The following is a 10,757-nucleotide window of genomic DNA, read 5'->3' on the forward strand; positions in this document are numbered from 1 at the left end:
GAATGTACTGTTAATACAGTCCTAACACAAAAAGGTTTGGAAAAAGCTAGATGAAGTTGTAAACTGTGATAACTGCTTTCATTCCCAGAAATCAGTGTTTTGTTTGTGAAACAGCTGCCATGTCTGTGACAGATGAAATTTATGAACCTGCTCAAAATCCAGTTAATCTAACTGAGACTGGTTGCTCTCATAGTTACAGCTGAAATATTTGAGGCCCATATCAGATTTTTCACAGCAGACTGAATAAATAAAATAATTTTTGTGTTAAATCATCACAGCTTGAAATTTCAGGCCACTTACTAAAACAGGAACGTCAAGGTTAGCAGTGCATTTACGACAACTAGGAATTGTTTCTGAATAGTAAAAATCCATTTGAACGACCCACCAACTCCAACTTAACAGGTTTGAACTGGAAAGGGAGAGCTCTTCTCTGTGATGTAATACAAACGCAAAGACTGTTACATCAGTGGGGAAACCGTACCATGCAGTGTTAATGACAATTATTTTTTCTATTTTTCTTAGTGCTCATATTTACCCAACATTAACATATTTATTTCTAATTAATTATATTATACTGTATGTTCCTAAAACTACAGGCTTTTAAAGGATGTTTTATTGACCAAGTGCTATAAAGGTTTAAAGTACATCTCAAACAATACTTACTTCAGTTCTGCATTATAGAAAATGAAACAAAATATACAAACTGCTTTGGAAAATATATTTAATTATATTTCAACCATGAGCCGCGACTCTGTGACAACAGACCTGAAATATTCAGTCACACATCCGACCCACAGCAGTGGATTTAGTTCAGATAACAAACACCTGAACAACGCAAGGAACATTAACTGTCGCTTAGTTTCTCCCTTATCCCAGCTGTCCTTGCTCGGCGTCATGCTGCTCCTCTGACTTGACATCCTGTGCCCAGCAGTAGATACAGTGGCCTTTGCACCAGACAGTCCACAAAGCAGTGCCATTGTACTCCATAACTGTGGAAAACTGCTTCCTCTTTTTTTGAGTGTCTGCTGCAGTTTACAGCAGTAGTGGCGTCCTCTGCTATTGAGCTGATGCTGACTCAGCTGGAGGCTCTTCACTGGGTTCCTTTGTCTGTATGCTTGCTGTATCTGGTCATGGCCTGAGGGCAGAACGGGATGGAAAGTGTTACCAATCGTTAAGTAAGTGATATTTCATGACTACTTGGTTTATATATAAGAAAATAATGGATGAGGTGGAGGAGAAAAACGACGCAACTCAAAGTATTGTGGCGTTTCCTCTGTTGAGTCATTTCCAGTTTTTATTTCAGAACGCATGAGTATCGTCATATGTATACCGTGACACTTCTTACATAACTGGCATTGTTGTGTGAACATAATTTCAACAATTGTTGCTATGGTTACTTACAGCTTAATAGTCCTGATTTACAACAGTGGCTAAACATATGACCGGACCTGCAGTCATCAAGTAGTTTCCATTGTCATAATATAATTCTATTCAAAGAAGCTCTTGTAAAGAGAAAGAAATGTAATTTTTATCACATCACTAAGCAACTTTACAATTAGTTTAATTAATCAACTTCCTTTCCAGAAACACAAAACCTCAAATTTAGAAATTTAGTTATTTTCCCATGATTTTAAAAGGAATAGTTCTCGTATGTGTCTGTTAAATAATAATGAATAATAATGAAGCTATGACCAGGAGACTTTAGACTAAAGACTGGAAACAAGGGGAAAACAGGTAGCCTGGTGCTGTTAGAAGGTGACAAAATCATCTCAGCATTATGTCTTGCTAGTAGGGCTGGGCGATATGGCCAAAAATGTTATCACGATAAAAACATTTCATATCATTCGATATCGATAATTATCACGATAAATGTCAAATCGTTATTTCTTTCAAGTTTAAAGGCAGATTTTTGCTCCTGACTGAAAATTGAAGAAACCAGAGGGTTAATTATGTGGTTCAACTTTTCTTCATGCTCAAAATGGGACAAACACTTGATGCCAAACAGTGGATCACTTAAGAAATCTGAGGGAGAACATTCAAAACTATTATGATAAAAAAAAAAAATTCCAAATATGATTAGTAAATTTTGTTCATGACTCTGAATTAAACCAAATATTTATTGACGATATATTGAACATTTTTTATATTGATATTGAGGAAAATTATATTGCGATAATTAAAGTGTAAAAATGACGTGCGGTTTTAAACAATGACCCTAATTTAAAGATTTGTGATATATTTTGTGGAGAAATTCATCGTTAGAGATGTCCCAAAGCTTATTAGTGGGCAGAAAACAGTTTACCTGTGTGACCATGCCACTGACGTCACCAGTGTTGGTGGGCAGAAGTGTTGGACTGTTTGGCGAGGCTGGAGAAAGCAGAGATGTTTTGTTCGGCAACACTCGGCGAGGCTGCAGCACCTCAGTTCTGTCAAGAACACAACCAAAATTCTGGTTACTATAAAATGCAGGGAGTAATACTTTTAATGACAAATAAGGCCGTAAAAAATCTACTTTATACCTCTACAGCCAGAGCCTCTGACAGGAGACGGATGGCCTTGGATTTGGCCTCTGCTTTGGCTAACTCATCTTGGGCCTCACCTAGAGACAACACAGCATGACAGGGTACAACAAAAGTAGATTTGTCTTGGATTCACAGTACATTGGAGGTTTTAAAACTCCTTTTTCAACATTCCTCTTGATGAAATGCGGTTGCAAGTTGTCAGTCTGACTCATGAGATCCTTGTGTTGTAACAGTCTGCACGCACGTAATTAAATGCTTTCTGGATTTAGTGTAATGACGGCCTAAGTCCTACATTAACTAGACCTTCAATTACATACGTGTACAGAGTCAATGGAAAATCCCAGTAAAACAGTTTCTTTAGGTCAAAATGCACCAACCGGCTGCTCTGTTTATCTGCTCGGCCTTCTCTCACTCCGAAGCGAGGATTTGGGCTTGCTTGCGACCCTCTGTGACGTTGATGGCCGCCTCCTGTGTTGCCTTAGACGCCAGCATGGTGGCTCTCTTCCTGCACTCAGCCTCCACCTGCACAGGAAACAAAGAACAAAGAAGGATGTCAAATGTTTCTACTCCAGAGAAACACAATAATCCTAAAATCACCCAGTGGTTGGGTGTGACAGTATTAACTATTTATCACTGTACAAACAACTTCTTTAAGTTTATATACTACTACTTAGGTTACGTGAAAACGAAAAGGTACTGCAAAGTATATTACTCAATGCAGTACCCCTGAATTATAGGGATAAGTTAGCTGCAAGCTTGATTTTAAATCTTGTTAAACCGTTCAGGTTATTATTTCGTGTGTGTCTTACCTGCATCGATTCTCTAACATTTCTGTTTTAATCTTTGATTTCATAACGCAGGCAGCGGATTCCCCACTTGTCTGACGCCTGGTTGATGGCATGGATGATGTTGGAATTAAGAGATTCCCTTTCCTTGAACACCAGAGAGGCAGCGGGTTAAAGGTACTTAACATGTATCATCATTTTGTTTCAATGTAACACACACCAAGCAGTGCAGATGTTTCTTACCCTGAATACTTTATCCATGGTGAGTTTGCCCAGTTCTGAATGCATTGTGGTTTGTGCTAGCTGTGTCACAGCATAGTCTGGATCCTCTACACCATAACTAGCCTGGAGAGACACACAACTCATCATTTCATGAATAATCAAACTAACTACGCCACCTGCTGGAAAAAACACAGTGCTACTTGATTACTAACAAATTTTTGTAAATCAACAGATTTTTACAAACTAGCCAATTAGCCATGCACAGCAGTTAGTGTAAGTCGCTTTAATTTGTTTACATTGCTATGATTACATAGCAATGTTACAGTGAATGCCACTTTAACATGTTTTGTGTTTTTAGAGTCATGTTGGAAAGGTTTCTTACTGCAAAAAAGTGCAAGTAATTTAAATAAATGTTTTGTTTGACACATAGTATTTTTCTGGTCTGGTAAAGCACACAGAGTTAGTAATTACTGGTGAAGCAAAGGGTTATACACAGCTCACTGAATGTGATCCCCTACATAACCAACCAGGTATTGGTAACAGAATGAAATGCTAGTACTTGCGTAGTGAGTATTTCATCGCTACTTCTTATCAACATAACTTTTAAAGGATCAAGAGTCGCAGAAAAAGAATCTATTTGCAGGGTCACATTATTTAAAGACCAAGAAAATATCAGTTCATTCCGCCATGAAGATGTTTAATTGAACCAATAGTAAACACAATTGTTTATGCCATTAGTTGCAGTTTTTTTTTTAAATGCAGTAGAAAAGATCTCACCTAGGGAAACAGCTCACTGTTCAGGATGTCTATGACAGTCTCTTTAAGGCTTTGCACGTAACGAATTTGGTCAAGCACGGGAAAGAAGAAGTTCAGTCCCTATAAGAATCTACAAAACAAGTATTAGTGCTCCATTAATTTATATAGCCTTTACATAGTTGAAGTGTGGTCACAGAGAGAGATAAGCCTCCTCTGTACACAACGTTGTTGAACCCTTGGCTGAAAAGAATTACGGCTTTAAGAGCTGGTGAAAGCGCCCATCCTCTGGACCACCCAGCCCTCCTGCTGCGGCTAAACAGGACCACAGTGTTCATGGGTAAGTTGGAAGCCCATCGTTGCTGGGCTGGGGCCACACACAGTCTGGGCACACTCTGCAGAGACAGGAGACACAGATGTACAAATCAGTTGAGTTTTCCCAATTACACCCGCACCTTTGGTATCGGTGGTATCTTACTTGTGTAATGGGTTTTTTTTGTTTGTTTTTTGGTATCAGTGTCCAACACCTAGTTATTCAAGTAAATGCATGGCTCTTAATGCTGGAGCTAAATATCAGAAGGTTCAATCACAACCTTATTTATATTTAGGATATGTGCCCATTATAATAGACCAATAAATTATTTCTGTAAATACTGTCACACCTGCAAGTGCAACTGATTAACGTTACGAGGAACTTTGGTGTGAGCAACATCACAACCCGGGATGACTGGCCAGTTTGAAAGGAGCTAGTATGAGCTAACATTAGCTGCTGTTTCCCGCAGGTAACGTGGCCTAGTTATGTAACTTAACTTAATGCAGAAACCTTATGCACAAATAGGAAACCTAAATGTCAGGTGCTGCCAGCTAAAATAAGTGGCTAATCTAAAGCAGCTAGCTGACCTGTCTGTCTATTAGCTAACACGGAAAGTAGTTCATTAGTGCCTGAAACAGGGTGTTTACCTTAAAAACGGCACCGCCGGTCAGACACCGTGTCCGTAACATGTTTTACAGAAAAGTTCTTAAATGTAAACGCTATACAAATATTTTAAAGTGTTATTAACCGTCATGCCAGATTTCCTGGGTACGATATTTCTTCTGTTTTCAACGTCGTTAGCAGCCATGTTCCTGTGCAACACCGACCCCTAGTGCTTCGGATGATGGCACTGCAGCTTAATTCAGTAGTGCCTTCCAATGCTGGACAGGCTAGATAATGATATATTCCTTGAAATGACCATGTATGTTTTAAGGGCTGTATCAAATAAACCTGGCACTTGAATCAACTAATGTATTAATAAACATCCCAAAGCGATATGTATATTTTAATAAATGTTATTAATAGTTTAAATTAGATTAAATATTGGTGTTTCTAAGAGAATCAGGTCATTAAAGCTAAATTAGATCACAGTGATAGTGGTTTTATAAAAAGACAAACCATCCTAACTTTAAATCTTTTAATGTAAATAATGTTGAATATTATTAGAATCAGTTTTGCCCAGTAGGTTTAAACATACAAGAATTTTGCTTTGGTATATTGGTGCATAACAATAAACATAGTAAGTAGAAAATATAAAGAAAGATACAAAAAATACTGTATGTCAAGAAGCATAAATATAAAATATAGACAATGTATATAAAATAGAGTATACAAAATAATATGTACAGTTTGACTGTTATGTAAATGAAGGAGCTGTAATGTTTGTGCAGGGATGTGCAAAAGATTTACAGTATGAGGTTTCGAGAATATTTGCAGTGTGCAAGATCATAGTCCAGATGTTTTGGGTTAATGTATAGCACTGAGTCAGGAGTGTTGATGCTTACAGTTAACGTGTTAACGTGTAGTTGGGGATTAAGGGGGTATGGGAGTCAGTGTCTGTTGTTGATAAGGCTAGATTCTTTTTGGAAGAAACTGTTCTTGTGGCGCGAGGTTTTTAAAACCAACCAAGGGAACGAGGACACAATGAGTTAACCCTTATACTGTAGTATTACCACTATATTATATACAATTCATTTCTACATGTATATAATGAAGCCTCGTAACATTATGTATTCACTTGGTTTTTATGACAGCAAAATATTTTTACACTGCAAAGTACAGAAATTGAGATCCTGCCTAAATAAAAAATGAAGCCTAAATAATGAAAATCTCTACACTACATAAACTAAAATCTAAGTAAGATTAATGATCTTAATTGAAGGCAAAATATACTTGTTTTTTGTCTGACAAGATATATTTCTTCTTACCAGGCGGCTTTTATGTTAGAGAATTTCACTTCACAGTAATATTTCCCCCTTGTTTTTGAGAGCTCACTTTTTGCAGTGTAAATAGAAAGATAATATACTTATTGTGTTTCATTCATCTTATGTGTTATAATGTTTAACTATAGAGTGTGAGAGAAAAGTATCAATTCTGCATCTGAAGCCACTGTAGAGGCTGTCGATGGCATCTCATTACATAGTGAATACACATTGTTAAAAGTCCCTTTGGTGTATAGTGTTGTTGAGCTCTAGCTCTTCAATTCATCATGCAGGGAGACCCATCACTTTTAAAGCTGGGCCATATTTTTAAATATTTTGATATAATTAAAATCTTTAATTCAAAACAAAGAACCATTGTTATATTTCATAATAACTGTTCCACAGTCAGTATGGGAACTTCATGTAAAGCATACTGTAAGTGGAAATCCATTTCCATAAACCTGCGATTAAAAGTTAATTGCTGTTGCTCTTTTTAAGCAGCAGCGGTTTTTATTCTCTTGGAATCCAATATGGTTTCTTAATGTGTATTAATGAGCCAGCAGTATTAGCTGTCCTTGTGTTTTCAGCTTGATGGTGTATTTAGTGGTCACTGATATTTTCATGGTGTTGCAGAGCCTGGTGGCTAAATTGGCCTTAATGAAGCCAGCAGACCATTTCTCTCCATTATTGTAGCTGATTGTTTCATTTTCACAACTTATTGCAACTTGCAATGAAATAAAACAATTTATAATTTGTTAAATGGAAGACAGACAGGATTCCTCTCCTCCGGTGGATTTGGACAGAGTAGTGGGAGAGGTTTCATCAGATGGCACGGTACATGACGATAAACAGGATGACTTTAAAGCGATACATTGATAGGAAACAACTAGGAGATATAGCTGCAAATAGCTTGCAAATTCAAAATGGCGTTTGAATTTGCAAGATAAAATTACATTGTTGTCTCTGTGGCTCAACTTATCCTCTCACTTGGCTTAACTTCCCCCTCACACAAACTGTGTTTTAAAGAAACGTTAGCCTCTCTGGAATAATCTAGTCCACATTTAATAGCTATAGGTATAGTGGTTTTTGATCTGGACCTGGTCTAATGTGGTATAAGTGTTTCAGACAGTGTTAAAAGCCTAAAGCTTTGAGTAAAAGGTGCAAAAAATGGAGGGTTGGTTGCTCAGCAATGAAATAACAGCTGAATCGGAAGGTTACTTCAACATCAACCAGTACAAGCACAGCCAGAGAGGTAACCTTAGAGCAGCATCAGAAACTTAGAACCTTTAGAAAATTAGTTTTTATAGTCTCTCTGTGGTCTTTATATTAAATGCCATTGCTGCATTTTTATTTATTTTTTTACTTTAGTATTGTTTAAATTGAAACCCAGATTTTTCAGCTCTGTTTACATAGGTTGGTTCAGATTAGGAATAAAATACAGAGAAATATAATAAATGTTAAAACAGAAAAAATAAACATTGAGGTTTTTTTGGAACTCTTTTAGACTCATCCATCCATCCATCCATCGTCAACCGCTAATCCGTACAGGGTCACGGGGGGGCTGGAGCCAATCCCATCTTAGATTGGGCGAAAGGCGGGGTACATTCTGGACAGGTCGGCAGTCCATCGCAGGGCCACATATAGACAAACAACCACTCACAAAAGGACAATTTGAGAGACACCAATTAACCTAGCCTGCATGTCTTTGGATGGTGGGAGGAAGCTGGAGCACCCGGAGAGAACCCACGTGGACAACATGCAAACTCCCCACTGAAAGGCCAGCGTTTGAACCCATGACCTTCTTGCTGTGAAGCGACAGAGCTAACCACTGCACCACCTCGCTGCCCCTTCATCTGAAAAATTAATGACAAAATAAATGGAAATGAAATTATAGATAATTTATCAGAGCAAATATCTTTTCTATTCTAATGATTAGGTTTTTTTGTTTGTTTGTTTTTTTTACATTTTATTGTCTGGATTGCTGCATGTGGACTGCAAATCCTGCATCTTTGTCATTTTATTCATAAACATTATGCAGATCTCCACTTCCCAGTGTTAATGCTCATTATAAATATAAATTCTGTGAAATGTATGATTTTAACTGTAATTGTCAGTTGTGTTGCTTGTTAAAACGGGTGCTTTATTTGTCTGACACTTGTAGATATGCGGCTTTAACAGACGACATCTTGGAGGAAGAGGAACGTTCTAGAGATAAACTGAGAGAACTTCTTCTCTGTGCTGGAGCTCTGAGGTAAATATGTTTCTCAGTATTTCCAGCTGCTGTGTTTAATGTTTCAGGATATTTAAGCATTAACATGTGTAAATTTATGTATATATATATATTTTAAATTGAGTGACCACTTGGTTAAAAAAAGAGATTTACTGGGTCATTGTTTTTTCTCAAAGTTTTGCATGTTAGTTTCAGAGTTGTTGGTAAGCTGTCAGAGAAGCCTTGTGAGTGTGTTTGACTTGGTGTTGCAGTGGTGGGGTCAGATGCCATGAATGTCTAAGAACCTGTGATCGCTGGTTTAGTCCTCCCTCTCTCCCTCTCTTTTGTGTTTTCTGTTTCAAAGGCAGACCTCCTCAGCAGTGGACTGAAAAGCTGTCAGAGAGGTTCAAATGCAAAGGGAGCCGGTGGAGAAGCAGCATCGCTCGCATTTTGTAAAGCACCTGCTGCACTGCGGCAGTCCCGGTTCGGTGCCCATGATACCCCGGCACCTGGAGCATAATTCCCACTGAAGTGGATGAGGAGGGGAGCTGTGTCCTCCTCTACTCCTGAAAGACCTGTAAGATGGGGCTTATGGGGAAAAAAACCCTCCTCCCAGCTGGGGTCTTTTACTTAAAGATGCATTTGCTGCATTACACCAGGCGCCGCCTGGAGATAAACTATTTTGTAATATTACCGCTGCTACTTTTTATTTATTTATTTATTTATTTATTACTTCTACTTTTTATTGATTACTGATTGGATATTTGCATACGTTGTGAATATCTATTGTTGGAGCTCGTATGTGATTCTAACCTGTAGGGGAGAGCGGGGGCAAAAGTAACATTTTTCAGAAAAACCTGATTTGAAAAGATAATGTTTCAGACAGAGATATATTTTTGCTGTGGTCACTAACTCACAGGTGTGGTCTATCAATATCAGGTGGTATTTTGTTCAAATGTAGAACGACTTCCGTATAATTTCACTTTAAACATAAGTGGCACATTGTTACTTTCGATCCCGTCAGCTGGGACAAAAGTAACACAACAATACAAGCTAGATTTTTTGTGTTACACTTGTATTTAATAAACATGACTGTGACCTTGTTAATGTGTAACTGCAGACATCTTTTGTCCTTTATCTTTAAAAAAAAATGTAATACATTTTTTATTTTAAATATTCAGTTTCAAAAGTAACCTGACAGCCCAAACTTGAATTGTTTAGAATATTTAATATTATATTAAAGATATATTATAAATATATAATATAAATATGCAAATGTGTGCACCTAAAACAGGGGGGAAATGGTAAGATGGACATTGTTTATGAACCTGACATGATTCAAATAAAATAAGAGTTTACTGATCCTGCACTGGGAATATTTGCATGTTGCAGCAGTTTCAGAAACAGTGAAAAAATGAAACATAATTTAGAAAGATAGGACAAAAATGAAAATAAACAATAAACATTAAAAAGCTATTTACAGAATAGGCCTATACAAATTTCACATTTTGAAATTAATTTAAATTTGTTTTAGTAAGAACAGTATGAGTGATCTGAATTTTGAGTGCTTTTTACTGATACCTACTACACTGACCTCCTTAAGTATGCAGCTTCCTCTCCTAGTCCAAGGAGAAGACTTAATAATGTGATCTATACCTGTGGTCACAGAGCTGCACACAGAGCTGCACATAGAGCTACTGTTCTGTTGTTGTATTTATTGTTCAAATTTATTTCCCACATTACTGATGAGGAAAATATGTGTTATTGAGCCAGCAGTCCTTGTGTTTTCAACTTGAAGGTGTATTAAGTGGTCACTAATCTGCTCATGGTGTTGCAGAGCCTGGTGGCTAAATTGGCATTAATGAAGCCAGCAGACCATTTCTCTCCATTATTGTAGCTGATTGTTTCATTTTCACAGCTTATTGCCACTTGCAAGGAAACAACAATTTATAATTTATATAATCTCAGTTATGAAAACACTGTAGAATCTTAAAGGCCTTATCAAACCACTAAATAACACTGTGTGGTGTG

At 37.3% G+C, this 10,757-nt stretch overlaps 1 long non-coding RNA gene and 1 pseudogene across 2 annotated transcripts; one reads left to right on the plus strand and one right to left on the minus strand.

Moving 5' to 3' along the window:
- Positions 1 to 1,090: 1,090 nt before the first annotated feature.
- Positions 1,091 to 3,673, minus strand: LOC123976137 (annotated as a pseudogene).
- Positions 3,674 to 4,569: 896 nt separating this feature from the next.
- Positions 4,570 to 9,419, plus strand: LOC123976417. Of its 2 annotated transcripts, none has more exons than XR_006826355.1 (3): positions 4,570 to 4,710; positions 8,679 to 8,768; positions 9,091 to 9,419. It is a non-coding gene; the product is annotated as an uncharacterized LOC123976417 (long non-coding RNA). The 2 variants fall into 2 exon arrangements; XR_006826354.1 differs by lacking the exon at positions 4,570 to 4,710 and adding an exon at positions 4,910 to 5,064.
- The last annotated feature ends 1,338 nt before the right edge of the window (positions 9,420 to 10,757 follow it).

Source organism: Micropterus dolomieu, linkage group LG01 (genome assembly GCF_021292245.1).
Source record: "Micropterus dolomieu isolate WLL.071019.BEF.003 ecotype Adirondacks linkage group LG01, ASM2129224v1, whole genome shotgun sequence".
Classification (NCBI taxonomy): Eukaryota; Metazoa; Chordata; class Actinopteri; order Centrarchiformes; family Centrarchidae; genus Micropterus; species Micropterus dolomieu.